The sequence below is a fragment of the Lactuca virosa genome, chromosome 9 (assembly GCF_052849685.1).
Source record: "Lactuca virosa cultivar CGN04683 chromosome 9, Lactuca_virosa_CGN04683_v6, whole genome shotgun sequence".
NCBI classification, from domain to species: domain Eukaryota; kingdom Viridiplantae; phylum Streptophyta; class Magnoliopsida; order Asterales; family Asteraceae; genus Lactuca; species Lactuca virosa.
In genome coordinates this window covers 94988305-94992927 of record NC_136434.1, presented here as the reverse complement: position 1 = coordinate 94992927, position 4623 = coordinate 94988305, and the positions used below count along the sequence as shown (strand labels likewise).

The 4623-nt window shown below is 34.6% G+C and overlaps 1 long non-coding RNA gene across 1 annotated transcript; it reads right to left on the bottom strand.

Moving 5' to 3' along the window:
• Nucleotides 1–1382: 1382 nt before the first annotated feature.
• On the bottom strand, nucleotides 1383–2707 carry LOC145135951 (uncharacterized). The gene is made up of 2 exons (XR_013720135.1): nucleotides 2543–2707; nucleotides 1383–1555 (listed from the first exon to the last, which is right to left on the bottom strand). It is a non-coding gene; the product is annotated as an uncharacterized LOC145135951 (long non-coding RNA).
• Nucleotides 2708–4623: the final 1916 nt, after the last annotated feature.

The following is a 4623-nucleotide window of genomic DNA, read 5'->3' as shown; positions in this document are numbered from 1 at the left end:
AGCAGTTTTGAAAGAATATCAGCATAAAGCTGGTGAGTTCATAAGCATTTAGTTTTGGTGGAAAATGTTCTTTGATCCTTTTGAAAAGTGTTCCTCAAGAAAATCCCATATTTTCTTAATAAAAACATGTTTGAAACCCATTCCTTCCATGACTTCCAGATTCATACAGAAAATGTACAATCCAAGGAGTCATGGAATGAATATGAATATCCATTAGTATAATGTTAAACCATCCATTTATGAAAATACCGTGTTATCCTGGGAAAATCGTATATTTCCCTAAAAGTAGGTTGTTGGTTATCCGTTCTAAAATGAAGTATACAAGTATCTACCATACTTATATCGTTAAACGTAGTTTTCTTTGAAAAACCCTGGTTACTCCCAGTGAGGTATATTAGCCTTATTACATAAATAAAACTAATAAAAACGTGGTGAACTAAATCCTGAAGATATTATTAATACCCTCTAGTAATCAATTGATTATTACTCTGAGGTTAGTTCACTCGATCCATTATTACGTAAGTAAATCGCTGTTATCTACATTGTGAGTTTTATAACAATACATTAACTTGATATGACACGTATCGGGGCCAGTATCCTTTATGACTTTGTCACCCGTAGACCTGCCGGTCCCACTGTAGCTAGCAGCGAGGTGCGAGATAGTCAGTCCCGTATAAATCTATACACAACAGTCACGCTCTCCCTACAAGAGATTCTGGTCATAAGTGCTAGTCCTACACTCTGTTTCGGTGGTGAGTGTTACCAAGGACGTGTCTCCAACTTAGACTAACAAATTTACAACTAATAATGCTGAAAACCCTTTTTGTAATTAACATGAATCCTTTATAAAATGATATCTTTTACTTCATGATTCATAAGTTCATTGCCTTAGTTTTGAAAACTGTTTCTACGAGTTGATTTCTTAACCCATTTGGTAAAACTATTTTCCATGTTAAAAGTATATTGAAAATATAATTATCTTAAACAAAATAATATACTTTGAGCCCAAGATTACTTGTGCTTTTGCTTGTATTCCCCTCCTGAAAACATGAAAAACTCGGAAAAGCGTAGGGGTATGAACTCACCTGATAAGTGGTGAATCGGGCAGCGTTTCGTTTCTAGGAAGGATTGTTCTTGACGAAACAGCGGGTTTCTGGTGAAAAACCGGGCTTCACGCGGGCAGTACTTCGACTGGAAAGACTGTTTTTCTCGGGAACTTCGGGCGTCGGGACTTGCATCGTGTGCTAGGGGTGTTACCGGGGCTTCGGGGTGGTTTAGAGGGGCTTAAGATGTCACACCCCCGGCCGGCGGAGGAAACGCCGAGCTGTGCGACATCATCATGGATAACAGTTATTGAACATACATTGAACAGTATAAAAATATAACAAAATAATAAATGTATTATCACTGACAAAGAGATTACAATGATATTCAGAATTACAAAAATCTGAGCCTTAAACAGTAGGCTACTTAATAAAACTGCACCATTGATCTATAGGTAGTTTTGACTTCACGACTCGACTTCCGGGAGTGCAAACTTCCATTTCTTGTTTCCCTAGGAATACATGCGATTTTAAAAACGTCAACATAATGTTGGTGAGTTCACAGGTTTGTAGTGTTTGTATTGAAAGTACTTCTATACCAAAAATATGTTTGCTAAAATAGTTCTTTCTTGATCAATAATGTGTTTCATTAAGTTTGTACTTTCTTGACCGAAAGTATGTTTGATACATATGTTCTTTCTTGAGCGAACGTGTGTTTGGTATGAGTGTACTTTCTTGACCGAAAGTATGTTTTACTGTATATAAGTATTAATTTAACTTATGTAATTGTTTGCTTAAGGCGTGACTATCATGGTTACAATGAGTTCCCATAATCGAGCTGTTGACTAGTTGTTGCCCATCACGACGCTTCATCGGACGTCGTAATGTTTAGAAAGTTATCACCCGTGACTTGACCATCGATGGTTGTAGCTAGCAACCGCAGGTGGGGGTGTCAGCCCGTATAGATCTATACATAACTCTCTCGCTCACTTAAGATTTAACGATTATAGGCAGGGGTCTTGGCTAAGTATTAAACTTAGATGATGAATATGTCTCATTCAACCACTGTTTGCATAGCCTTAATTGTTGTAGTCTTAACTTTAAGATTTTAAGTTATTAGACCAATGTTTCGTTGTGTAATTATATTAATATATATAATTACAACGTTTAATTATCTTTTAAACATTAAACGTGCGGCATAACGACATTGTATGAAAATTATCCATTCTTAAACACACAGAGTAAGGACATCGCATAATAATTAAATATATTATACGGGTAAAGTAACGACAGTGTATAATTATACGAGGAGAGTAGCGTATGATATTTATCAATATTATACGGACAGGGTAACGACATAATATATTATCCAATTTAAACGGACATAGTAACAATATAAATAAGAACAATATTTATACTATAATAAAAAAATATAATAAATTAACATGTATTCCCCCTTAAAATTGATAAAAGATTGAAAAAGGGGCCGTAAAACTCACCCTTGAAACGTGTTTAAAACCAAGATATCTACTGCCGGGAAAATGGTCGAAAGCTTGGGATTACTTGGGCTCGAGTGTAGGAGAAAGAAAATAATAAATTAAAATAACAAAAATAACCCCAAAAATTCTCTTTTGAAGAAAAGTAGAGAGCGAATTTGATTTTGAGTGTCCTACATTTGCTCCATTCCTTGCTATTTATAGTTGGAAAATTATGCAATGTTGTTCTTTCCTAAACCACATATTTGAAAATTTGACACGTATCATACATATCATCATACAGACTTGGGGATTATGATTTTTTTTAAATAGATATATAAATCAATAAATAGGTTCTATAACCAAATTACTCGATGGATGCATTTTCTCTATTTGTTTTTTTTATTATTAAAACGAATCATATTTCAAAGAACTTAAATATGTTATATGTTTGTTTTGATCTTTATTTATGAAAAGTAATACAATCCTAATAGAATTACATATAAACGTTTCTTTATAATAAAAAGTTATTTGAAAAAAATAATAAAAATAATAACTTATAAAATATTGTATCAACGAATTTCGAATCGATATAATACCTTAATACGAAATATTACCAAATATATAAAAGATAATATTTTACGACATATCAAAATTTAATAATCGATAAGTAATGTTCTAAAATAAACATAGTTAATTATTGTCGAAAATATGGGTGTTACAACTCTCACATATGATCTTCGTTTTCGACGATCTTTATCTTTTTAGAATCGTGTTGACGAGGACTTTCGAATTATATAACACAAAATTTTGAGTGCCTAAATTCTTAGTTGTTAAACGTTTCGACTAATTTTCATTATATATTAAAATGTATGAGATTGTATTTTCATTTAAAAATGATCAAACATTTTACATTAGGTCATTACGTCGATATCCGTCATGTTTGTGATTGACGATCGTTGACCAATTTTTGACGGTTGTCACATAAGAGGTGTTTTAAGGTGAAAGGAATGAGAGTAAAGCAACCAAACCCGGGAAGCCCTCGCATCCTATTTATAGGAGGGGTCTGGCCTCCGAACGCAGCGCGTTCCCTAAATGAACGCAGCGCGCTCCCGAACGCAGCGCGTTCCCTGAACGAACGCAGCGCGTTCCGCCGAATGTCATGGCTTACGAAATTTTGACTTGACAGGCGACGGGACAGGCTCTGGGCTCCGAACGCGGGGCGTTCCCTTTTTGGTAAGCGTGCCACGAACTTCAGAAATTCATATCTTTTGCATACGAACTCCGTTTTCGACGTTCTTTATATCCACGCGTAGGTGAGAATATGCTCTACAACTTTTGTTTAGACTCCGTTGATTGATTTTGACTTTGTTTTTAATATTATATTTTTAACGGGTCGGGATAGGAAAAGTCTGTTAAAAACTCATAACTTCTTAATCCGACGTCCGTTTTCGTCTGTCTTTTCACCGTTGTACTACTATTGTCGGGATCTTCGATTCTCGTTAAGATTGCGTCTGCTAAAAGTCGCTCGATCTCTATTTCGAGTTTTTAGCTGTCTATTGTTGTATCCGAAACTTAGAAAAATCATAACTTCCTCATACGAAGTCAGATTTGGACGTTCTTTTTATGCACATTTACGGTTTAACATAATCTACGACTTTCGTTTAGATACCTAAGGTTAAAAGTATTTTATTGAAATTTCACTTTTTACGCTTAACAGTGTTTTACCGGTTTTGTCGCGAATCTTTGATTGGTCATAACTTCTTCGTTATAACTCGGATTTTAGTGTTCTTTATATTTCTGAAAACCTTGTTACGATATCTATCACTTTATATATCCCAATTGAGATTTTTGAACATTTCATTTTTGACGCTACTTTTATTATTTCAAAAATAGGTTACAATACTTGACTTTAGAACATTACATTGACTTGAAATATCGGGTTGTCACAATACTCAACTGTATCTGGTTGAGCCTCACTTTGAAACCAAGCCACAAATCCATCCTACTATAAAACCATCCCATTACATTGCATCAACACAATCATCAACCTTCATAGCCATATGCATCCCCTTACGACCACTCTTTCGATCGAAAATCTCCAC